The sequence below is a fragment of the Dasypus novemcinctus genome, chromosome X, assembly GCF_030445035.2.
Source record: "Dasypus novemcinctus isolate mDasNov1 chromosome X, mDasNov1.1.hap2, whole genome shotgun sequence".
Classification (NCBI taxonomy): Eukaryota; Metazoa; Chordata; class Mammalia; order Cingulata; family Dasypodidae; genus Dasypus; species Dasypus novemcinctus.
In genome coordinates this window covers 106,154,910-106,182,452 of record NC_080704.1, presented here as the reverse complement: position 1 = coordinate 106,182,452, position 27,543 = coordinate 106,154,910, and the positions used below count along the sequence as shown (strand labels likewise).

Below are 27,543 nucleotides of genomic sequence, written 5' to 3'. Positions count from 1 at the left end.
TCCTGCTGTGTTTGGGTGTAGCGATCTATATATGTCTATTAGATCGAGCTCCTCTAATATACTATTCAGATGTTTTGTTTCTTTGGTGATTCTCTTTTGAGATGTTCTGTCCAGAGTTGATAGTGGTGTATTAAAGTCCCCCACTATAATTGTAGATGTATCTATTCTTTCACTTAGCTTTTCCAGCGTTTGCCTGACGTATTTAGAGGCACCCTTGTTAGGGGCATAGATATTTATGATTGTTCAATCTTCTTGACAGATTTTCCCTTTCACTAAAATGTAGTATCCTTCTTTGTCTCTCACAATTGTTTCACATTTAAAGTCTATTTTGTCTGATATTAATATAGCTACTCCTGCCTTTTTTTGGTTATTGTTAGCTTGTATGATTGTTTTCCAGCCATTCACTTTCAATCTCCATGCGTCTCTGGGTCTAAGATGTGTCTCTTGTAGACAGCATATGGATGGGTCATATTTCCTTATCCAATGTCCCAGTCTGAATCTTTTGATAGGTGAGTTTAATCCGTTGACATTCAGTGTTATTACTATCAAGGAATTATTTGTGTTAGCCATATTTTGATTGGATTTGTGTTTGTCATATTTTGTTTGTTTATTTTTTTGTCTTTTTTGTTGTTGTTGTTGGTCTTATACTCTCCTCCAACTTTGCCTTTCCTGTTTTTTCCTTTCTTCCTGCAGAACTCCCTTTAGAATTTCTTGAAGGGGAGGTTTCTTGTTGGTATACTCTTTCAGTTTCTGTTTGTCTGTGAATATTTTGAACTCTCCATCATGTTTGAATGCTAGTTTAGCTGGATAGAGTATTCTTGGTTGGAAGTTTTTTTCCTTTAGTACCTTGACTATATCATACCACTGTCTTCTTGCCTCCATGGTTTCAGAAGAGAAATCAGCACTTAATCTAATTGAGCTTCCCTTGTATGTGATGGTTTTCTTTTCTCTTGCTGCTTTTAGGATTTTCTCTTTGTCTTGAGCCTTGGATAATTTGATAAGTATATGTCTTGGGGTGGGCCTGTTGGGGTTTATGACTTGTGGAGTGCGCTGTGCTTCTTGGATATGTACCTCTGTCTCTTTCAGTAGATTTGGGAAGTTTTCAGCCATTATTTCCTGCAACATTCCTTCTGACCCCTTTCCCTTCTCTTCACCTTCTGGAATGCCTATAATACGTATGTTTGAGCGTTTTGCATTGTCATTCAGGTCCCTAAATCCTAATTGGATTTTTTCTATCTTCTTATTGACCCCTTCTACTATCTGTTTGATTTCTGATGTACTGTCTTCCACATCACTAATTCTCTGCTCTGTCTCTTCTAGTCTGCTGATATTTGCTGCAAGTGTATTGTTGATTTCTTGAACTGTGGTGTTCATTCCCATCATATCTGTTATGTTTTTGCGTATGTCTGCAATTTCCCCTCCAAGTGATGTCTTCATGTTGTTAACCTCTTTCATTACTGCATCAAATTTGTTGGTGATAAATGTTCTGAGTTCTTTCATTGCTTGTGCCAAGTTTTGCTCCCCTTCGTGATTATTGGTTTGTTGATTGGATTCAGTCATGTTTTCCTGATTATTGGTTTGGTTTGTAGATTTTTGTTGCTTTCTGGTCATCTCTTTATTTTGACGAATTTAATCAGTTCCTTAGCTTCTTTGTCTGCTTTTGGAGGTTAATTAGTTGTTATTTTTGCATAGGTGTTATATCTTCTCTTTGTCACTTTTTTCTTCTTATTCTAGTTACTTGTTGTTGGTTAAGTTCACTTTAGAGGAAAGTATTAGTGTTGGGGAAAGGCAATTGTGTAAGCAAGGGAAAAGTGTAAAGTAGTATTTTTACCAATTTATATTAACATCTGGAGGTATCAAAATATAAACTGATGAACAAATAAACACAAAAAATTACAACATACTAACAGAAATAAAGTTTACAATTTGATTCATAATTCTTTTCTGGTATAGCTGTTTTTTAAGTTCTTCATCATTTCACATCTTAGATTTTACTGTTTTAAGATTTTCTTCTGTGGTGGATGTATGGGAGTGCTGTATATTATATATATGCATTGCTGTGGTCTAGGGCTCCTGTGAAGAGAAGTTCAATAATTAGGGGGGAAAAAAAAAAGAAAAAGATAGGATGTAGAATTTTTTCCATGTCAACACGTATTCTTTATCTAACCTTTAAACCCATCGCTTTATGCCATTTCCTAGTAAGGGACCCTGACATTATATTGGGCTTCAAATTTCAGGGAGTTCTGGATCACAGAGTGGTTCAACAATGGCAATGGATGAATACTGGTATAGGATACCATTGACAGGTGATATATGGCTGACAGGGAGCTGTACAGAACATATGTCCATGGTAATGTTTGGATATACTCATAGTGGCAACAATTAAAAACCACAGCAGGGGGGGGTACTGGGTTCCTGGCCAGTGGTGCTCTGTCGTGGTCCCTAGGGGAGTAGCAACAGTCTCCCAGGTACAGTGGCGGGGACCGGGAGGGAGTGAGGGTTCAACAGTGAGCCCCTGATGCTAATGACTATGCTTGTGAGCTGATAAGCCTAAAATAAGAACAAGGCCTAGAGCAGCATTGTGCCTGGGAATTTCCTCCTGTCAGCCTTCATGTTACTCAAATGTGGCCAGTCTCAAAGCCAAACTCAGCATGTAAATGCAATGCCTTCACCCCAGCGTGCGACATGACACCCGGGGATGAGCCTCCCTGGCACCGAGGGACCACTATCAACTACCAACTGATGATGCAACTGGAAAATGACCTTATATGGAAGGTTCAATGCGGATCAGCAGAATCTCCCTGTCTACATAAAATAACATGACTTTAAAAGGCTGTTTGACCTAATGTAAGGGGGAAATGGAAAGGAGAAATGAGTTTATATGGCTACGAGTCTCTAAAAAAGAGTCTGGAGGCTGTCAGAAGGTTTGCCCTTATGCACAACTGAGCAGAGTCTGAGAGACAGATAAAGCAGATACAACCCCCACGTATTGGTTCCTTTGAGGGCTAAAGAGACCCATGGGAGTTATGGTCATGGCCGATGGGGTTAACTACCAGGTCAGATGGCCCCTCTTTGGAACTGGTGTTTATGTGTGATGAATCTGGACTCAGATGGGATTTCTCTTCATAAGACTTTCATGCTAATGTGCTGGAGTTGCAGTTAGTGTTGGGGTTTAAGATATATTTAGGGGATTTGAATCTCTGGACTGACAATGTGATAGCCAGGTCCTGAGCCTCAACAGACTCCAGCACCTACAATCTGATTTATTGGACTCACCACACTCAGCTAAGATGGGGTTGAATAAGGACAACCACCACACCATGGAGCCTAGAGTGATTACAACTGAAAGTGGGAGGATTGCATCCAGCATCCATGTGGAATCTGAGCCTCCTCTTGACATAGAGGTGCAATGGACACAACCAATCCAATGTCCACATAGAAAAGGTGGCATTGGAGTGGGAAAAGTGGACATGGTGGCTGATGGGTATGGGGAAAGGCAGGAAGAGATGAGAGGTGGAGGCGTCTTTGGGACATGGAGTTGCCCTGGATGGTGCTTCAGGGGCAATCACCGGACATTGTAAATCCTCACAGGGCCCACTGGATGGAATGGGGGAGAGTATGGGCCATGATGTGGACCATTGACCATGAGGTGCAGAGGTGCCCAAAGATGTACTTACCAAATGCAATGGATGTGTCATGATGATGGGAATGAGTGTTGCTGGGGGGGGGGGGGGGGAGAGGTGGGGTGGGGGTGGTGGGGTTGAATGGGACCTCATATATAAATATATTTAATGTAATATTATTACAAAGTCAATAAAAAAACTAAAATAAAATATATGTGCTAAAGGTCAAAAAAAAATGAAAAAATGAAAAAAAAAAAAGATTTTCTTCTGGAATAATGTTTCCTGTAACATGCAATCTTGGAAACACTGTTATTAGTAATCAGCAACCAGTTAGGATAACTTCAGCAGCATAAATGCAGTTAAGCTCTTAATCAGCAGTTTAGACAGTTAACACACATTTTTTTTGATTACTACTCTTTAAGACTTGAGACTGAGACTTGAAGCAGGGGTAAGCTGATTCAAAACCGAAAATTCCTTTTAACGCCTTGATAAAAATTTTGTACTAATTTTATTTGGTTAAATAGGCCCAATCAGAATAAGTATGGAAACAAAACAGAACATCACTGTTGCCATGTTTTCCTCCTCTTCCAGTGGCTTAATTCTATCAGCCCCCACTAGCCCACAGTCACATTATCATGTAGCCAGCAGGGGGTTTGCACAGTTGCTGCCAGAATATTTTCCTTATCTAGTCAACACTTTAACAGAGTTTTCTTACAAGCATGATTTCACTAACAAGGGCCTTATTTAGCACTGTTGCCTGTACGGGACATTGTATTTGTGAGTTAGTCTTTCCTTGCACAAGTGGCTCAACATGATTTCCCCCCATTCTAGCCTGTAAGATGCCCTGTTGTAAAGCTGACAACTTTGGCTGAGCATCTCCAAGTATTGGAGAGGAGGTGTTAGTGGAAGGGAAAGTGACTTTTTAAAGTCAATTAATGAAGGAGCTGAAGGCAAAACTACTTTAGTTTTAGTATCATCAAAAGATTCAGTGGGAGGAACTTCCTCACATTCTCTATCCTCATTCTCTTCCTCATATTCTGTTTGCAAGGGTTCCAAAACAGATTTAATAATAGTCCAAGTGGGCCAAATATTAACAGGGAGCAGAACACCTTGTACATGTAATTTTTAAACTCTTTTCCCACGCTTTCCCAATCTTCCTAATTCTAAACTCCCTATTGCTGGGAACTATGAGCTATATTTTTCTATAATCTAAGAGTTATAAAATATGAGACTCACTGGCCTCAGCTTCTCTTGCCTTGAGGAGTTGTTTTAGAAGACAGACATATGGGCCATATGTTGAACTGTCTCCGTTTCCCATCATAACCCTGCTCGAGAGTGTCTTTATTCACTGAGGACTTGGGCCTTCTAGACCACTCGGGGCTCTGCTGTGACAATACCTTTAGTTTTGCTTGAAGCAATTCTTCCCCTTGAATCCCTGTTCTGGTGCATTGCTGAGACCAGCTCAGGAATAGGGTTGCACGAAGGGAAGGCAATGCAGATCTGAGAAATAAAAGGACAAACAAAGACACAAGAGAGAAATTAAAGATGGGACCGGGGCTCAACATCTTCTGGAACTGAGAGCTTTGACCCTAGTTTCCACATTGTATTTATTAGAAATTACGAAGCAGTACTTATCTATGTTTACTTTCAAGGCTGCTTGTTATTAAAGCTACAACACCTGCAATACTAGGGAATAGGCCATACAAAGTTCAAATGCTTCCTCATACAAACAATTTTTGTGCTAACCAGACAGCGCTCCACCTAGTCAAGGCTCGTGTTCCTAAGCCCACACTTTTTATCTGCATTATGGAAACATTTCAACTTCAAGCCAGGTTCCCACATTCAAACTCAAGCTATTTTCCCACACCCACCAAATTTACTAATCAGTAGCTGAAGTTGGTGCCCAACTGTCTCTCCCTCCCCCATTTTTGGGAAGTTGTGCTTCCAATTCCAAATATGGAATAGCTTCCGGGGCAGCTTGTGCTGCTAGTGGAGAATGGGCATCAGCCACCGTGCATAGGGTGCACTACTTATGAGTCTTCTCTGCAGTTGGGCAGTGTATTAGTCAGCCAAGAGGTGCTGATGCAAAATACCATAAATCAGTTGACTTTTATAAAGGGTATTTGGGGTAGAAGTTTACAGTTACCAGGCCATAAACTGCAAGTTATCTCCCTCAGGAAAGTCTATTGCCACATGTTCGAGCAAGAGTTCAGCTTCCTCTCTTGCTGACTTGCATCTCCTTGCTTAGTTGCTCTGCTATCTCCACAAGGCCAGCTGTAGACTATCAGAAAATGGCTCATCTCTCTCTTCCCAGGTCCTTTCCCATGTCTAATTGAGCCTTCTCTCTGCTCTGCTATGTGCTTACTTCCTGGGCTCCAATATCAAAAACTCTGACTAACTCTTCTGTCATGTTGTTTTCTCTGTGAGTCCCCACCCCCAGTGGCCTACTGATGTGCCCAATAGCCTTCATCATTGTTTAATCAAGTAAAAGTGAAATCTCTGAATCCAATATAATCTAATATGCCCAGAGGAAAAGACCAGTTCACAAACATAATCCAATGTCTATTTTTTTTTTTTAAAGATTTATTTATTTGTTTAACTTCCCTCCCCTCCCCTGGTTGTCTGTTCTTGGTGTCTATTTGCTGCGTCTTGTTTCTTTGTCCGCTTCTGTTGTCGTCAGCGGCACGGGAAGTGTGGGCAGCGCCATTCCTCGGCAGGCTGCTCTTTCTGTTCACGCTGGGCGGCTTTTCCTCACGGGCGCACTCCTTGCACGTGGGGCTCCCCCACGCGGGGGACACCCTTGCGTGGCACTGCACTCCTTGCGTGCATCAGCACTGCACATGGCCAGTTCCACACGGGTCAAGGAGGCCCGGGGTTTGAACCGCGGACCTCCCATATGGTAGACGGACGCCCTAACCACTGGGCCAAAGTCCGTTTCCCTCTATTTTTTGAATTCATAAATTATGCCAAACTACTACAGGCAGTCTCTTCCTTCTTTCTTTCAAGGATGTTGCAGTATGTTTTCCTGGTCTCCTGGAGCCCCCAAACAGGTGATTTAGATAGCTCTGCATGATTACTAACTACCCTGTAGCACCAGCTGACTCTAGAAGTTCCTTACTGTGCCACCATCTTGCTGTTTGTCTCTTAGCATGCTATGTTTTTAAAAACAGGGATACCAAAGCTCAGATAGTGACTTACACAAGGTTACACTGTTAGTAAGGTATATAGCTGGGTTGACTCCAAATCTCATTCCAGATTTCATGAACTGTTTTTTCAATAATCTTTAAAAAGTTTTGAATAAACATTAATTTGGTACATTTTTATTAACATCTTACATTAATTTGCTACATTTGTTACAATTAGTAAACCAATATTGGTATGTTACTATCGAATGTTTGTACTGTATTCAGGTTTCCTTAGTTTTTACCTAATGTCTTCTTCTGTTCCAGGGTCCAATCCAGGATACCACTTTACATTTAGTAGTCATGTCTCCTTAGATGCACTCTTCTTCGTTTCTTCTCCTTAGATGCACAATTCTGCACAAGATTTCCCTTGTTTTTGATGACCTTGACAGTACTGAGGAGGACTTGTCAGGTATTTTGTAGACTGTCCCTCAATTGGGCTTTATCTGATGTTATTCTCCTGATTAGACTGAGATTATAGGTTTTGGGGAGAAGGACCACAAAGGTGAAGTGCTATTCTTTTTTATTTTCCTTTCTCATTGTCTGCTTGTTCTTTTTTAGGAGGCACCAGGAACTGAACCTAGGACCTCCCATGTGGGAGGCAGTCCTTCAACTGCTTGAGCCACATCTGCTCCCCCTGACGTGCTATTCTTATTATATCACATTAAAGTTTCATGCGATCAATGTGACTTATCACTGGTGATGTTGACCTTGATTGCTGACCACAGTAGTGTTTGTCAGGATTCTCAACTGTAAAGCTACTTTTTCTCCCTTTTCCACACTCTTCTTTGGAAGTCATGCACTAAGTTTACTCCATGAGGGTTGAGGAGGATTATGGTTTGCTTCCGGGAAGGGAAACATTTAATGTTCATATATATAAGAAGGATTATTTTGTTGCTCTCATTGTTCCAGCTTTGGCCATTGTAATTTCTTTTATGTTGGCTTCTTTGTCCCTTTGCCATGCTCCCATGGTTTTATTTTTTAGTACTTCTTTACTTTCTGGTACTGTAAAATGCTCGCTTTGTATATTCCTTCAGCAGCCTTAGAACCAGCCATTTTTCCAAGGATTCCTGGTTCCTTTTAGTACATTATAATATCTTTGTGAATATGGAAGAGTCTAGTAGATTCTCATAGAACCATTGGAAACCAATCTGGAGTGGTGTGAGGAGAAGTGGTTAACGGGAGAAAGAAAAAGAGGAAGCTGGCAGGGTTATGATCTGAATCTCCCCTTAATGACAGTTCATTATACAGTTTGAGGCCATTTAAGAGCACAAACTAAGAGATATCTTAAATTTATACCCCAGCTCTGCCACTTTCTGGCTGTGTGACTTTGGTCTAGTCATTCAATATCTGTGAACCTCAATTTCCTTATCTGTAAAATGGGTATAGTAACCTCATGAGGTTGTGATGAAGATTAAATGGGATAGAACATATGCTTCACATGGTGCCTGGCATGTAAAAAGCTTTTATATATTAGCTATTGTTGTTAGTTTTAATTATTTACTTGTCTGAACTTGCTACTATAATGTTGTGAACAATTGTGAACACTCACTTTTTGTTTGGTTGATACCTATATTACTCATCTGGCCACTTGTTGTATTTCTTTTCTTAGATATAAATTTGATGTGAACCAGTGCGTGTTCTCCTTTGGGATCATCACTGAGAAGCTCTGAGTGGCATCTCTGCCCTGTATGGAAGAAGAGCTGGTGGACCTCTATGCAGGTGACAAATTTAGGGACCATTGACTTGAAGAAACCTTATCTTCCTTGGGCCGCTTTTCAACTTTAGTCTAGTCTTGATTATTTATAAATCTTTTTGTTCTGGGCAATAAGAAAATTGTTTTGTTGGATTATGATTGCATTAGTCTACCAAAGGGGTGCTGATGCAAAGTACCAGAAATCTGTTGTTGGCTTTTATAAAGGGTATTTATTTGGGTAAAAGCTTACAGGCCCAAGGCCATGGAAAGTCCAACTCAAGTACAATAGGAGGCCCTCTCTCACCAAAGTCAGCTGCCATGTGTTGAAGCAAGATGGTGGGCGATCTCTGCAAGGGTTTCACGTTCTCCCTGGGCTTCCTGTATCAGTATCAGCTGTCTTCCCAAGATCAGTTGTAAAAGCTATCCGGCAAATGGTCCATCTCTCCTCAGGGCTTTAGCTGTTTGGCCTTCTTTCTGTCACATGGCAGAATCAAAATGACAGAGTTCTCTCCTCTGTGTGTTTTCTTGAGTATCTGTTTATATCAGCCCACCGAGGGTGTGGGGACTAAATCTGAATCATACCCAATCAGAAGCCCTAAATTGATTTTATCAAGTAAACTTAATCAGAGGCCCATCAATGAATTTAATACAGTCAAAGGGTATCACACCCAGAGGAATATATTAATTCACAAACATAATCTTTTTCTTTTTGGGATTCATAAATAATCTCAAACTGTCACAGTTATATATTCATATCAAAGTACACTAAACACCAAATCTTTTTTTTTTCCATAGAATAGAAATTCTTTATTACCCTCTTAGCAAATTTAGTGTCCCCTTGTCTGGTGAGCTCTTTTAGGTGATTCCTTTAATAAGAAATTGTCTTCCTTTTGAATATGCAGTTCTACTCTGTGGGTTGAAATATATACCCCCTAAAAGATATGCTCAAGTACTAACCAGTGGTCCTGTGAATGTGACCTTATTTGGAAGTAGGGTCTTTGAAATTGTGATTAGTTAAGATGAAGTCAAACTGAATTAACATGGCTTCTAATCCAGTATGGCTAATGTCCTTATAAGAAGAGGGAAGTTTGTACACAGGGACTGACAGACAAAGAGGAGAAGGCCGTGTGACTCTGGAGACAGACTGTAGTGATTCAAATGCAAGAATTGCCAGCACCAAGGATTTCCAGCAAATACCCTAGGCTAGAAGTGGCAAGGAAGGATTCCCCTCTACAGGTATCCAGGGAGCATGACTCTAGGAGACTAATAGGTCTTCTTAATAACTCTTTGTATTTCCCTGCGGATGAAGACCAAAATCCACATCCTGAGTGTTAGCATCCCCTATTAGATCACATTTTAAATTTCTACATATAATCACATTCATTGGGCTGGGCATAAGGACTTGAACATATTGTTTTTGGGGGACTCAGTTCAATCCATAACACTAGCTAAAGTTTGTCAATATTGTTGAGCATTTCAAAGAACCAATTTTTGGATTTTTAGCTTTTTTTCCTATTGTTTTCCTATTCTCTATTTTGTTTATCTCCACTCTTTATCTTCTCCTTCCTTCTGCTTGCTTTGGGATTAGTTTGCTCTTATTTTTGTAGCTTCTTATGGTGGAAGATTAGGTTATTGGTTTGAGGTCTTTTTTATTCTTTAATGTAGGTGTTTACAACTACAGCAGATTCTCCTTATTTGTGATAGTTATATACTATAAAGCCATCTTGATTACTGAATTAGTGAATACTGATTACCCCTAGGGAAAATACAGGCTACATTCCTGCCAACCTCTGGTCACTAACATTTTCATCAACAGGTGAGTATAACTTGTTGTTTATGTGTCTCTGTTTAAAGGCACTGTTACATCTTTTCCTTCCTCCTTAAATTTGCACACAATGATTCCCTAGGAAATTCTTTGTTTCAACAGCCTTTCAGAGACTACCCCCATTTAACCCCATCTACAAACAGTATCAGTGCCTTCAGAACATTTTAGAGCAACATTTAAACACTTTACAGTGTGAAAGCTGAAACAAGAAGACAGAAAATCACCTTCTTCTTGTTTATCTTCAGCTGGGAATAGGTGAGAAGGGTGACTCACATTTTTCACAATTCTGCACATGACTGTGAATGACTACGAAAGCACTGCAAATGTAGAATCCACCAGTGAGGATCGACTGTATAAATTTCCTTTTGACCGCTGCTTCTTCTACATCCCATAAGTTTTGGTATACTATGTTTTCATTCATCTCAAAGTATTTTTTTATTTCTCCTGTAATTTCTTCTTTGATCCAATGGTTATGTAGGAGCGTATTGTTTAATTTCTACATATTTGTGAATTTTCCAGATTTCCTTCTGTTACTGAGTTCTAGTTTCTTTCTTTTTTTTTTTAAGATTTATTTATTTATTTAATTTCCCCCCCCTCCCCTGGTTGTCTGTTCTTGGTGTCTATTTGCTGCGTCGTTTCTTTGTCTGCTTCTGTTGTCGTCAGTGGCACGGGAAGTGTGGGAGGCGCCATTCCTGGACAGGCTGCTCTTTCTTTTCATGCTGGGCGGCTTTCCTCACGGGCGCACTCCTTGCGCGTGGGGCTCCCCCACGTGGGGGACGCCCTTGCGTGGCATGGCACTCCTTGCGTGCATCAGCACTGCGCATGGCCAGCTCCACACTGGTCAAGGAGGCCCCGGGGTTTGAACCGCGGACCTCCCATATGGTAGACGGACGCCCTAACCACTGGGCCAAAGTCCGTTTCCCCTGAGTTCTAGTTTCAATCCATTGTGGTTGAAGATGATACTTTGTATGATTTTAATCTTTTAAAATAAATTGAGACTTGTTTTGTGGCCTAACATAATGTCTCTCCTAGAGCGTGGTCTTTGCGCACTTGAGAAGAATACTTATTCTGTTCCTGTTGGAAGAGTGTTCTATAGATGCCAGGTCTATTTAATTTATAGTGTTACTAAAGTCTTTTATTTTCTTGATGAACTTGGGTCTAGTTATTCTGGCCATTTTTGAAAGTGGGGTTTTGAACAGCCTAGTATAGATTCTTATTTTTAGGCAGTTAAATTTCAACTATTATTGAACTGTTTATTTCTCCCTTCAGTTTTGTTAGTTTTTGCTGCAAGTATTTTGTGGCTCTCTTGACAGGTGCATATATAATTGTTATATTTCTTTCTTTTCTTTTCTTATTTTTATAATTGTTATATTTCTTGATGGATTCATCCTTTTATCATTATATAATAACTTCTTTGTCTCTTGTAACAAATGTTGTCATTTTTTCTTCTTTATTTTCTTTTAAATGATACATTAAAAAAATATGAGGTTCCCATATACCCCCCCACCCCACCCATGCCACCCCTCCCACATCAACAAACTCTTCCATCATCGTGACACATCCACTGTACCCAGCAAATACATTCTGGAGAACCGCTGCAGTACATGGACAGTGGTCCACATTGTAGTCCACACTCTCCCCCAGTCCACCCAGTGGGCCACAACAGGACACACAACATCCAGCATCCATCCCTGCAGCACCTCCTAGGACAACTCCAAATCCTGAAAATGCCCCCAAACCATATCTCTTCTTCCCTCTCCTGAACATCATCAGCCACCGTGGCCACCCTCTCCATATCACTACTACAATTTCTTCCCTTACTAATCACAGTAGTTCCCCAGCAGAACACTAGTAAGTCCACTCTAATCCATACTCTATTCCTCCATCTTGTGGAACTAGGATGGCTGTGTCCAATCCCCCTCTACATCAAGAGGGGGTTTGGATTCCACATGGATCATGAATGCCATTCTCCTGCTTGCAGCTGTAGGCACTCTTGGCTCCCTGGTGTGGTGGTTGACCCTCTTCACCTCCCTGTCAGCTGGCGAGGGTAAGTCAAATGGTGTCTTAAAGTCTGTTTTGTCTGATATTAGGATAGCCACTCCAACTCCTTTTGGGTTAATGCTTAGTAATACATGGAATATATATTTCTGACTTTTTATTCATAACCTCGTTTGAATCTGCGAATCTAAAGTGCGTCTCTTAACCACCACACCATGGAGCCTAGAGTGCCTACAACTGAAAGCAGGAGGAGTGCATCCAGTATCCATGTGAAATCTGGGCCTCCTCTTGACATAGAGGTGCAACGGACACAACCAATCCAAGGTCCACAGAGAAAAGGTGGCATTGGAGTGGGAAAAGTGGACATGGTGGCTGATGGGGTATGGGGAATGGCAGGAAGAGATGAGATGTGGAGGCGCCTTCAGGACTTGTAGTTGCCCTAGATCGTGCTTCAGGGGCAATCACCAGACATTGTAAATCCTCCCAGGGCCCACGGGATGGAATGGGGGAGAGTATGGGCCATGATGTGGACCATTGACCATGAGGTGCAGAGATGCCCAGAGATGTACTTATCAAATGCAATGAATGTGAATGTGTCATGATGATGGGAGTGAATGTTGCTGGGGGGGGAGTGGTGGGGTGGGGGTGGTGGGGTTGAATGGGACCTTATATATATATATTTTAATGTAATATTTTTACAAAATCAATTAAAAAATATATGTAAAAAGAAAAAAAAATAAAGTGCGTCTCTTGCAGACAGCATACAGTTGGATCATGTTTTTTTTAATCCAGTAATCGTTTAATGCATTTTAATTGGAAAGTTAATCTCTTTACGTTTACATCTAATTACTGAAAAAAGAAGGAATTCTGCCATTTTGCTATTTTTTCTGTATGTCTTGTATCATTTTATTTCTCAATTCTGCCATTACTAGCTTCTTTTGGTTAAATAGATATTTTCTAGTGTACTGTCTTGATTTTCTTTTCAGTTCTTTTACTCTGATTTTGAATTCTTCTTTTAGTAGTTGCCCTGGAGATTACTTTTAGCATTTTAACTTATATAGTCTAGTTCAGATTAATATCAATTTCATTTCAATAGTCATATGTAGCTTCATTCTCCCACCCCTATTCTTCCTGTTATTACTGTCACAAGTTATATCTGTATACATTGTGTCCACCAAAATAGGTAAATGATTATTGTTTTAGGCACTTGTCTTTTACATCAGATAGAGAAGAAAGGAGTTACAATAAAAAATACATTAATATTGTCTTTTATATTTACCTATATCATTACATTTACAGATGTTCTTTACTTCTTCTTGTGGATTCAAATTGTTATCTAGTGTCCTTTTATACTTGAGCCTGAAGAACTCTTCTTTAGCATTTTTGTAGGACTGTTCTCTGGTGATCAACTTTCAGTTTTACTTTTTCTGGGAATGTCTTAATTTCACCTTCATTTTTTTTTAAAGATTTATTTATTTCTCTCCCCTTCCCCCCTGCCCCAGTTGTTTGTTCTCTGTGTCTATTTGCTACGTGTTCTTCTGTGTCCGCTTCTGTTGTCAGTGGAATGTGAATCTGTGTTTCTTTTTGTTGCATCGTCTTGTGTCAGCTCTCCGTGTGTGTGGTGCCATTCCTGGGCAGGCTGAATTTTCTTTCGTGCTGGGTGGCTCTTCTTACAGGGTGCACTCCTTGTGCATGGGGCTCCCTTACGCGGGGGTACCCCTGCGTGGCACGGCACTCCTTGTGTGCATCAGCACTGAGCATGGGCCAGCTCCACACAGGTCAAGGAGGCCCAGGGTTTGAACCGCAGACCTCCCATGTGGTAGACGGACACCCTAACCACTGGGCCAAGTCTGCCGCCCCCATTATTTCTTCAGTTACTCTTTTTGTTCCTTTCTCTCTCCTCTCCTTTTGGAACTCCCATGATGTATATATTGGTACACTTGATTGTATCCCACAGTTCCTTTAACTTTGTTCATATTTTTTCATTATCTTTTCTTTCTGTTTCCCAGAATGGAAATCTCCATTAATCTGTCTTCAAGTTCACCAATTCTTCTGCCTATTGAGATCTGTTCTTCAGCCCCTCCTATGATTTTTTCATTTTGATTATTGTGCTCTTCAACTCCAAAATTTTTATTTAGTTCCAACTTTTATCTTTTTCTTGATAGTCTTTATTTGATGAGTCATCATATACATGGTTTCCCTTAGTTTTCATTCTTCAGCAATTTTATTGAGATATAATCACATACCATGCAATCAATCAAAAGTGTACAATCAATGGCTTTTGATATAGATGTTCATTCATCACCATAATCAATATTATTCTCATTGCTCTAAAAAGAAAAACTCCCCACCCCTTAGCAGTCACCTCTAAATCCCTATCTCCTTCCCCTACCACCCATATCTGCTAATCTAATTATATATGTATACCTTTATTTATATTTACAATTTATATAAATGGAGTCAAACAATATGCGGTACTGTGGTTTCTGTCATGTAGGATAATGCTTTTTTTTAAAGATTTATTTATTCATTTATTTCTCCCCCCCCCCCCCCGCCCGGTTGTCAGTCCTCTGTGTCTATTTGCTGCGTCTTCTTTGTCCGCTTCTGTTGTTGTCAGTGGCACAGGAATCTGTGATTCTTTTTGTTGCGTTGTCTTGTTGTGTCAGCTCTCCGTGTGCGCGGCATCATTCTTAGGCAGGCTGCACTTTCTTTCATGCTGGATGGCTCTCCTTATGGGGCACACTCCTTGCGCGTGGGGCTCCCCTAGCAGGGGACACCCCTGTGTGGCAGGGCACTCCTTGCACGCATCAGCACTGTTGTCATCCAGGGTTGGTTGTTTCATTTATAGAGCACAATTAGAGTTGATTTAGCATGATTGTTAAGTACCTTAGAATTTTTGGAGTGGTAAGTGACCACTGGCTTAAACTTAAAGTCACCAGCTGCATTTGTCCTTAACAAGAGAGTCTGCCTATTCTTTGAAGCTTTTAAGCCAGGCAGTGACTTCTCCTCTCTAGCTATGAAAGTCCTAGATGGCATCTTCTTCCAGTAGAAGGCTGTTTCTTCTACATTGAAATCCTGTTGTTTTATGTAGCCACATTCATCAATTGTCTTAGCTAGATCTTATGGATAACTTGCTGCTTCACCTTGCACTTTTTTATGGAGAAGGTTTCTTTCCTTAAATTCATGAACCAACCTCTGGTAGCTTCTGATTTTTCTTCAACAGCCTACTCACCTCTCTCAGCCCTCATATAGTTGAAGAAAGTTAGGTCCTTGCCCTGGATTAGGCTTTGGCTTGAGGTAATGTGGCTGGTTTGATCTTCTATTCAGACACTCAAATGTTTTCCATATCACCATAAGGCAGTTTTACTTTCTTATCATTCGTGTGTTCACTGGAGTAGCTCTTTTAATTTCCTTGAAGAACTTTTTCTTTGCATTCACAACTTGGCTAACTGCTTCAAGAGGCCTGGTTTTTAGCCTATCTTGGCTTTTGACATACCTTCCTCACTAAGCTTATTCATTTCCAGCTTTTGATTTAAAGTGAGAGATATACAACTTTTCCTTTCATTTGAAAACTTAGAGGCCATTGTAGGATTGTTAATTGGCCTAGTTTCAAAATTGTTGTGTCTCAAAGAATAGGGAGACCCAAAGAGAGGGAGAGAGATGGGTAAAGGCTGGTCTGTAGAGCAATCAGAACATACATAACATTTATCGACTAAGTTCACCATCTTATATGGGTATGGTTTGTGTCACCCCAAAACAGTTGCAATTGTAATATCAAAGAGATCGCAGACCACCATAACAGTTATAATAATAATGCAAAAGTTTGAAGTAGTGCAAAAATTACTAAAATGTGACACAGAGATATGAAGTGAGCACATGCTTTTTGAAAAATGGCACCAATATGCTTGTTCAACGCAGGGCTGCCACAGACCTTCTGTGGCAATTTGAGATTATTTATGAATTCCAAAATGAAATATCAATTGTATTTGTGAACTGCTCTGTTCCTCTGAGTGTGATACCCCTTTGATTGTATTAAATTCAGAGGTTTCACTTTTATTTTATTAAATCAAGATTAGGGCTTTGATTTGATGATGTCACTAGAGTATGCAGGTTTGAGTCCAAGCCCCCTTGGTGGGCTATATAAATGGACACTCAATCAAGAACACAGAGAAGTAGATAACACAGAAAAGGACACAGCAGAGGAGAGAACTTGGTTTTGATGCTGAAGCCCTGAGGAAAGAAGAGACATTTGCCTGAAAGTTTATAGCAGACCTTGTGAAGAGACCAGAGCAGCTGAGAAGCCCTGAGAGACTAGCTTTATGCCAACCTACAGCTATGATTGGAAGAAGCTAGGCCCATGGAGCCTTAAGTGGAAAGAGGAAGGCTTAACCCTTGCAGATATTGGCAGCCATCTTCAACACGTGGCAACTGACATTTGGTGAGAATGTACCTGTTATGGTACCTTGAGTTAGACTCTTTAGGGCCTTGTAACTGTAAGTTTTACCCCAAATAAATATCCTTTATGAAAGTTAACAGATTTCTGGTATTTTGCATCAGCACCCCTTTTGGCTGACTAATACACTTTCAATTTCTAAAAAACACAGTATTTGTTAAGTGCAATAAAATGATATAGGCCTGTATACAATTCAATGGTGTTAATTATACATGAAAGATTATGCTTCTACCACCATTTCTATTGCCAAAACTTTCCAATCACCCCAAACTACATAACAATTAAACATTAGCTTGCTATTCTCCTCCCCAACATGGCCCTTGAAAACCTGTATTCTAGTATATTGCTTCATGAATATACTTTTCTGCTTATTTAATGTAAGTGAGGTCATGAAGTATTTGTTCCTTTGGTTTGACTTATTTCAGTCAACATGATCCCTTCAAGGTTCATCCATGCTAAGACATGCATCAGAACTTCATTTCTTTTGGTGGCCAAATAATATTCCATTGTATGTATATACCACATTTTGTTTATCCATTCATCTGTTGTTGAACACTTGGGTTGCTTTGATTTTGGCAATTTTGAACAATACTGCTATGAACATTGGTGTGCAAATGCCTTTTCAAGTCCCTGCTTTCAAGTCTTTTGTGTGTATGCCTAGAGGTGTTACTGCCTGTCATAGAGTAATTCTATACTTGACTTTCTGAGGAACTGCCAAATTCTATACCACAGTAGTTGCACCGTTTTACATTTCCACCAACAATGCATGAGTGTTCCTATTTTTCACATCTCCTCCAGTACTTATTATTTTCTATTTTATTAATACTAGTCATTCAGTTGATGTGAGATAGTATCTCACTGTAGTTTTTATTTACATTTCCCTGATGTATAATGACTTTGAGTATCTTTTTGGTGCTGACCGGCTATTTGTATATCATCTTTGGAGAAATTTCTATACAAATCCTTTGCCCATTTTTTAAATTGGGTCTTGTATCTTTTTGTTCTTGAATTGTAGAAGTTCTTTATAAATTCTGGCTATTAAACTCTTATTAGATATATAGTTTCCAAATATCTCCTATTCTGTAGATTTTTTTTCTTATATATATATATTTATTTATTAGAGAGGTCTGTGAGCCTACAAAACAATCATGCATAGCATGCAGAATTCCCATACCTCACCCCTCCACCAACACCTTGCATTGTTGTAGAACATTTGTTACAGATTATGAAAGAATATTATCAAAATATTACTATGAACTATGGTCTATAGCTTACATTTGGTATATTTTCCCCATAACCCCCCATTAGTAACATCATGTATTAGTATTATATGTTCGTTATAGTTCATGAGAACACTTCCATATTTGTACTATTAACCACAGTCTATCATCCACTACAGACTTCACTGTGTTGTACAATCCAATGTCTTGTACAATCTGTCCAAAATGCACACTCAGTGACTTTGTTTCATTACAGAGTTGTGCAGTCATTACTGAGTCCAGGGCCCAGTTTTGAGCAACTAACAGGGACAATCCTAAAGAACTATGTTGAAACAAAAATCAAAGAACAGTAGCAACACACAGCCTCCCACAACCAAATCCCTAAGAAAAAGACAAAAATTGAGCATCAGAATAAACTCACCATCCTAATCAGATGCCTAGACAGCAGAAAAAATTAAGAGGCATACTAAGTAAATGGAAGACGTGGCTCAAGAAAAGGAGTATATCAAAGCCCTAAAAGAGACATAGGATTTGAAACAACTAATTAATGAGATGCACACAAATTTCCAAAATCAAATTAATGAGTTGAAAGACAATATGGATAAAGAGACAAATGGCATCAAGAAGACATTGAGGGGAAGCGGATTTGGCCTAGTGGATAGGGTGTCTGTCTACCACATGGGAGGTCCGCGGTTCAAACCCTAGGCCTCCTTGACCCGTGTGGAGCTGGCCCATGCGCAGTGCTGATGCGCGCAAGGAGTGCCGTGCCACGCAGGGGTGCCCCCCGTGTAGGGGAGCCCCATGTGCAAGGAGTGTGCCCCATAAGGAGAGCTGCCCAGCATGAAAGAAAGTGCAGCCTGCCCAGGAATGGCGCCACACACACAGAGAGCTGACACAACAAGCTGACGCAATAAAAAGAAACACAGATTCCCGTGCCACTGAAAACAACAGAAGTGGACAAAAAGAGAAAAAAAGAACATGCAGCAAATGGACACAGAGAACAGACAAGTGGGGTGGGGGGGCGGGAAGGGGAGAGAAATAAATAAATCTTTTTAAAAAAAAGAAGACATTGAGGGGAAACAGATGTGACTCAAGTGTTAGAACTTCCACCTACCATATGGGAGGACCCAGGTTTGATCCCTGGGGCCTCCTGGTGCAAAAGAAGAGAAACTGAGCCTGCATGGTGAGACAGTGCCCACATGAGTGCCTGCATGGCAAGCCAGTGCCCACTTGAGTGTCTGCATGGCAAGCCAGTGCCTGCACAAGACCCACATGATGAACCAGTGCCCACACAAGTGAGTCATGCAGCAGGATGATGATGCATCAAAAGAGAGACAAGGGGAGAGTCAAGGTGAAGTGCAGCAGGAACCAAGAACTGAGGTGGCACAATTGACAGGGAACCTCCCTCTACATCAGGGATCTCCAGGATTGAATCCCAGTGAATCTTAGTGGAGAGAAAATGAGAAGAGAAGACAACACAGACAGCAAAAACAGCAGGGGGAGGAGACAAGACATTGAGGAAAGTAGATGTGGCTCAAGCAGTTGAGCACATGCCTACCACATGGAAGGTCCTGGGCTCAGTTCCCAGTGCCACCTAAAGAAGATAAGACAGCTGATGTGATGGTCTGGAATGATATGCTGATGCAACAAGATGACACAGTGAGATGACACAACAAAGAGACATAATGAGGAAATACAAATGGGAACAAAAATGGCTCAAGCCATTGGGTGCCTCCCTCCCACATGGGAGGTCCCAGGTTCAGTTCCTTTTGCCTCATATAAAGAGGACAAGAACTCAATGAACAGACACAGATGGCAGACAGCAAATGCAAACAACAAGGGGGAGGTAGAAATAATTAAAAATCTTAAAAAAAAAAAAGAAGACATTGAGCAAGCACAAAGAATTTGAAAACCTGAATGCAAAAGTAACAGGGTTCCTCTGAAATAAAGACACAATAGGTGAGATAAAAAACACATTGGAGGCATATAACAGCAAACTCAAAATGATAGAATACTCCATAAGGTAAAGTGCTGATATCTGATCTGAAATCATGGAGGCAAGGAGGCAAGAAGTGGTATGAAATAGTCAAGGTACTAAAAGAAAAGAATCTCCAACCAAGAATACTCAATCCAGCAATGCTAGCCTTTAAAAATAATGGAGAGCTCAAAATATTCACAGGTAAAGAGAAACTAAGAGAGTATGCCAACAAGAAACCTGCCCTTTGAGAAATACTAAAGGGAATTCTGCAGAAGGGAAAAACAAAACAAAACAAAAACCAAAAACAGGAGAGACAGAGTTGGAGAAGAGTGTAAGACCAACTAAAATGACAAAAAGAGAATTAAAAAAATCAAGCAACATATGACAAACACAAATCCAAAGAAAATATGACTAATATAAGTAATTCTTTGAAAGTGAAAACACGGAATGTGAATGGATTAACCTCACTTGTTAAGAGACACAGATTGGAAGATTGGATAAGGAAATATGACACGTCTATATGTAGTCTATAAGAAACAAATCTTAGACCCAGGAATTCAAGGAGATTGAAAGTGAATAGCTTAAAAATAATCTTACAAGCATATAATAACCAAAAAAAAAAAAAAAAAAGGGCAGGAGTAGCTATATTAATAAAGGGCAAAATAGTCTTTAAATGCAAAACTATTGTGAGAGACAAAGATGGACACTACATATTAGTGAAAGGAATAATCTTCCAAGAAGAAAGAACAATCAAACATTTATGCCCCTAACAAGGGCACCTCCAAATATGTGAGGCAAACACTGGAGAAACTAAGGGAAGGAAAAGATGCCTCTACAATTATAGTGGGGGGATTTAGCACACCACTATCACCATTGGACAGAACATCTCAAATGAGAATCAATAAAGAAACAAACACTTTGAACAGTGTATTAGAGGATCTGGACCTAATAGACATATACAGAACATTACACCCAAATACAGCAAGATATACATTCTTCTCAAGTACACATGGATCATTCTCCAAGATAGACCACTTGGTAGGCCACAAAGAAAGTCTCAATGAATTCAGAAAGATTGAAATCATACAAAATAATTTCTCTAGTCATGGTGGAATGAAACTGAAAATCTGCAAGGATTAGAGACCCCTATTTGACACCAAGATTTGGAAGATAAACAACACATTCTTAGAAAAACAGTGGGTCAAGGAGGAAATCACAACAGAAATAAATAACTACCTTGAAACAATGAAAAGGATAATACAACATATCAAAAATATTATGGGATGCAGCAAAAGCTGAGCTGAGAGGGAAATTCATAGCCATAATATGATACATCAAAAAAGAAGAAAGAGCTATAATTGAAGAACTAACTGCACACTTGGAGGAATTAGTACAGAAACAACAAAACAACCCCAAAGAAAGAAGAAAGAAATAACAAAGATCAGAGCAGAACTAAATGAAATAGAAAATAAGAAAGCACTTGAAAAGATAAACAAAACCAAGAGCTGGTTCTTTGAGAAGATCAATAAAATTGACAAACCCTTAGCTAGACTAACAGAAAAAAAGAGAGGAGATGCAAACACACAAAATAAGAAATGAGAAAGGAGATATCACAGCTGACCCCACAGAAATAAAGATTATCATAAGAGGATACTTTGAAAAACTATATTCCAACAAGAAGGATAATTTAGCAGAAATGGACAAATTCCTAGAAACACATAAGCAGTCTACATTGACAAAAGAGGAAATTGATGATTTCAGCAAACCTAATCACAAGTAAAGAGATAGAATCAGTGATTACAGACCTCCCAACTAAAAAGAGCCCTGGGCCAGATGGCTTCACAGGTGAATTCTACCAAACATTCCAGAAAGAACTAACACCAATCTTGCTTAAACTCTTCCAAAAAATTGAAATAGAAGGAACATTGCCTGATTCACTTTATGATGCCAACCTTATTCTAATACCAAACCCAAACAAAGACACCACAGGAAAGGAACATTACAGACCAATCTTTCTAATGAGCCTAGATGTGAAAATCCTCAAAAAAAACCTTGCTAATTGTATTTAACAACACATTAAACAAATTATACACCAAGACCAAGTGGGTTTCATTCCTGGTATGCAAGGATGGTTCAACACAAGAAAATCATTTAATACAATACACCCCATAAACAGATTGAAGGAAAAAATTACATGATCATATCTATAGATGCAGAAAAAGCATTTGACAAAGCATGCTTTCTTGATAAAAACACTGCAAAAGATAGGAATAGAAGGAAACCTTTTGAATACGATAAAGGGTATATATGAAAAACCCATAGCTAACATCATTTACAATGGTGAAATTCTAAAATCTTTCCCTCTAGTATCATGAACAAGACAAGGATGCTCACTATCGCCCCTTCTATTTAACATTGTCTTAGAAGTACTTACTTGAGCACTGAGGCAAGAACCAGATATAAAAGGGATACAAATAGGAAAGGAAGAAGTCAAAATTTCACTATTTGCAGATGACATGATCCTATATATAGAAAGCCCTGAGAAGTCTACAACAACACTCTAGAGCTTATAAAGGTGTTCAGTAAAGTTGCAGGTTATAAGGTCAATGCACATAAATCAGTAGCATTTCTGTACACTGAAGATGATCAATCTGAGGAGGAAATCAAGAAACAAATACCATTTAAAATAGTAAATAAAAAAATCAAATACCTAGGAATAAATTTAACTAACGATGTAAAAGACTTATACACAGAAAACTCCAAACCACTGTTCAAGGAAATCAAAGAAGACCTAAAAAAAGAAAGAATATTCACTGTTCATGGATAGGAAGACTTATTATTATCAAAATGTCTATCCTACCAAAACTGGTGTACAGATTCAATACAATCCCAATAAAAATCAATACAGTATTTTTTAATGAACTAGAAAAACTTTGAAATTTATTTGGAAAGGAAAGAGATCCCGAATTGACAAAGATATATTGAAAAAGAGAAATGGAATTGGAGAAATCACACTACCTGATTTCAAAACATACTACAAAGTTACAGTAGTGAAAACAGCATGGTATTGGCACAAGTTAGACACACTGACCAGTGGAGTTGAGAGTTCTGATATAGATATAGATCCTCATACATATACTTATCCATTATTCAACAAGGCCACTAAGGTCACTTAACTGGAAGAGAATGGCCTCCTCAACAAATGATGCCTAGAGAATTGGATATCCATACACAAAAGAAGGAAAGAGGATTACCATCTCACACCTTATACAAAAGTCAACTCAAGATGGATCAAAGAGCTAAATATAAGAGCCAAGAACATAAAGATCTTGGAAAGCAGTGTAGGGAAGCATCTACAGGACCTTATAATAGGAAATGGCTTCATGAATTTCACATCCAAAGCATGAGCAGCAAAAGAACAAATAGATAAATGGGACTTCCTCAAAATCAAAGCCTTTTGCACCTCAATGGAGTTTGTCAAGAAAGTGAAAAGAGTGCCTACCCAATGGGAGAAAACATTTGGTAACCATGTATCTGATAGGAGACTTATATCCTGCATATATAAAGAGGTCTTATAATACAAAAAATAAAAAGACAAACAACCCATTTAAAAATGGGTAAAAGATTTGAATACATGCTTCTCCCAAGAAGAAATACAAATGGCTAAAAAGCACATGAAAAAAATGCTCAAAATCACTAGCTATTAGGGAAATCCAAATCAAAACTACCATGACATACCATCTTACTCTCATAAGACTGGCAGCTATCAAAAATACAGGAAACTACAAGTGCTAGAAAGGATGTGGAGGAATAAGAACACTCATCCACTGCTGGTGGGAATGCAGAAGGATCCAGCCATTTCTGAAGACAGTTTGGGGGTTTCCCAAAAAGTTAGCTATAGATTTGCCATAGAAGAACTGAAAATAAGGGCACAAACTGATATGTGCACACCAGTGTTCATAGCAGCATTATTCAGCATTGCCAAAAGTTGGAATCAACCCAAATGCCCATCAACAGATGAATGGATAAATAAACTGTAGTATATACATACAATGGGATACTACTCAGGTATAAGAAGGAATACAGTACAAGCACATGTGATAACATGGATGAGTCTTGAGGGCCTTATGTTGAGTGAACCAAGCCAGACATTGAAGGACAAATACTACCTGACCTCTTTTTTATGAAACAAGCACACCAAGCTGTCTCAGAGACCTAGAGACTGGAAGATAGGATTAAAGGAATTGGAGGGCGGGTAGAGGAAGGTTGTAAGCTTATGCCTGCATGGGTGAAGTCTATGATAAACTGGAGGGTAAGTATTTGTACAGGGAAGGGATAAGATGGGGGCATAGGGATAAGTTTGGGTGGGGCTTTGTGGGCTTGAGGGGGGCTAGGGTTGGGAGGATGGGTCAGATGGCCCAAGGAATTGGGGGATGTTATGAGGAGAACAGTTGAATATGGGAGACTGTGAGGTATATGGTTGAAACTATAGTGTTGAGAAAAGTCTAGAAAATATAATAAGGAAGGATTGTGTGTTTAAGGTGCTTAAGGAGGGGGCATCTGGTACAGGGTCAGGCTTCTAGGGAGTGTGTGAGTGCTCATTTTGTCACAGTGTGTTATATCATTGGATGGAGACCCATATAATGAGTGTAAAGATGTACCCACATCCTGGGGAGACCTGGTGTTCTCAAACAGAGGGAATTGTGTCTCTTGACAGAATCGGGGGCTCTCAATCAGTTACAGCAGTCTAGTATGTCAAGCCCTCAGCATTGCTGCAACTATCTGGTCCCTCAAGCAGTGAAGATTAATTATCACTGTGGGCCCTGAGGGGAGGGGAATAGAGGTATAGAATAGATGGGAGCACGGCAACTGGGGACAATCGAAGTGCTCCAGAAGATCATGTAATGATGAATATAGGACATATTAACTTATACAAAAAGCTAAGCTAAATTGTAAACCATAATGTAAACCATAATAAAACTATAAATTTAAAAATGTGTACTGTCTAAAATATAAAGTATAATGTAAACCAAAACAGAATCATGTTTGATAGCTATGTTTCAAAATCTGAACATCAGCTGCAGCAAATATAACATGAATATGTAGAAAGATCATTGCTGGGGAAAGGGGAAAAGGACTTGATGTTGGAAAAATGGAAGTCCCCTATATTGTATATGTGAATTACTGTATCTATAACTTTTTTGAAGAGAAAACTAAAAAGTTAAAAAAAGGACGTAGACACTGAGGAAGAAATGAAAGAAAGTACCTTGCCAACTGAACATACAGGACAACACCTATTACAGTGATGAAAGGCAAAATGTTAAAAGCAACGCTTTATAATATTTTTCATTTTTTAAAACACCAATTTATTTTTACTTTATTTTGGTATTTCTAAACTAGTATGCCTTCTGTTTCTAAAGTTTAAAGTCATCACTATATTTCAGTTTTTCTATTAATTGAATTTGGCAATATATTAGGCTTTATTCTTGAAGAAGTTTTGGATCACACAGATGTTCAACTATGGCAGGGGAGTAACACTGGAGTGGGGTGTTATTGATGGGTGGCACATGGGTGGGAGGGAGTTCTCCAGGGTATGTATATATGGATGTAAAAATGTTCTGATATATCTTGGGTATTTTCATAGTAGTTACAGTTACAAATATCAACTGAGGGAGTGCTGAGTTCCTACCTAGGGGAGCTCTTGTCACATTCCCCAATGGAACAGCAAAAATCCCCAAGTGCAGTGGCAAAGACCAACAAGAAAGGATGGTCCAATAATGAGCCCTTGATACTGATGACTATGCTTATGAGCCTGTGTGCCTGAAATATGCATTAGGCCTGGAACTGCAGGGTGCCTAAGAATTACCTCCTGAGAGCCTCCATGTTGCTCAGATGTAGCCACTCTAAGCCAAACTCAGCATGTACATGCATTACCTTTGCCCCAGCATGGGACATGACTCCCGGGGATGAGCCTCCTTGGTGCTGAGCCATTACTACTAATCACTAGCTTGTGATGCAACTAGAAAGAGACCTTGAGTAAAATTGTCAACTAAGGCCGGCAGAATATCTCAGCCTACATGTAGGATCATGTGTTTAAAATTGCTTTTTGACCTTGAATAATAGGGGGAAATGGCAAAGACAAAGGAGTTTATATGGCTTAGAGTTTTCAAAAAAGAGTGAGGAGGTCATTAGAGGGATTGTGCTTGCATGCCTCAGCAGAACCCCAGAAAAAGTCAAAGTAGATACAACCTTAGGTACTGGTTCTTCTGAAGGCTACAGAGACCCACAGAGTATATGGTCTTGGCAAATGGATTTGGAGTTCTGTGCCATGTCAGAGGGCCCTACTTTGGAATTTGTGCTCCTGAGTGTAATGGAGCTGGACTCAGATGTGACCTTTCTACAGATGCCTGTTTTGTCACTTTTACCAAACCTGTGGCACTAGGGATGGTCTATTCTTCAGGGACTTTAATCTGTGGACTGCCCATGTGCCAGCTGGGCCCTGAGCCTCAACAGAGTTGCAACTCCTACTCTCTGGTTCATTGGACTTACCCAAGTCAGCTTACAGGGAGATGAATATGGTCAACCACCACTCCAGGGACTCAAGAGTGCCTACAACTTGAAGCAGAAGAATTGCATCCATCAGCCATGTGGAATCTAAGCCCCCTCTTGATCTAGAGGTGGGGTGGACATCACCATCCCAGGGAGTGCAGAATGGGGAAATAAAATATGAATTAGAGTGGACTTTCTGATATTCTACTACAAAACTGTTGTGACTAGTAATATAAGAAATGGTAGCATTGAGGGGGAGAAAGTGGTCACAGTAGTTGCTGAGGGCAGGGAGAGGAAAGAAGAGATGTGATGAGGGGGCATTTTTGGAACTTTGACTTGTCCTAAATGTTACTGAAGGGTCAGATCCTGGACTTCATATATCCTGACATAACCAACTGAATGTACTGGGGGAGAGTGTGAACGAAAGGGTCAACTATTATCCATATGGTGCATTAGTGCTCCAAAATGTGTTCACCAAGTGCAATGAGTGTGCTGCAATGATGGTGGAGGTTGTTGGTGTGGGAAGTGGGGTGGGGAGTTGGGGTATATATGGGAACCTCTTATGTTTTTTAAGTAACATTTTTTGAGATGTATATACCTTCAGAAAAATACAATTTACAAAAATGATGGAGGTGGGGGGTCAGAAGTGGGTTATATGGGAACCTCTTATGTTTTTTAATATAATGTTCTTTATGATCTATTAATTTTAATAAAAACAAAAAAAGCAAAACAAAAAATGATAGAATACACGACACTGAAATCAGAACAGCTGAAATTGAAGAGGGAAAAGTGCAGAAAGAGAAAAGAATGGAAAAAATCGAACAGGGGCTCAGGGATTTGTATTACAACAGAAAACACAACACCATACATATCATGGGAATTCCAGAAGGAGAAGAGAAGGGGAAAGGGACAGAGGAGTATTTGAGGAAATAGTAGCTGTAAATTTCCTAACTCTCATGAAAGTAATGAACTTGCATGTCCAAGAAGCACAGCATACCCCAATCAGAATAAATACATAT

The 27,543-nt window shown here is 39.6% G+C and overlaps 1 long non-coding RNA gene across 1 annotated transcript in view; it reads left to right on the top strand.

The window, feature by feature from the left end:
• Positions 1-27,543, top strand: part of LOC139438026 (uncharacterized) — a 99,843-nt gene that overhangs the window by 18,809 nt on the left and 53,491 nt on the right. The window contains exon 3 of the long non-coding RNA XR_011647888.1: positions 8,418-8,527. This is a non-coding gene — a long non-coding RNA (uncharacterized lncRNA). The remainder of the gene's footprint in view (positions 1-8,417; positions 8,528-27,543) is intronic.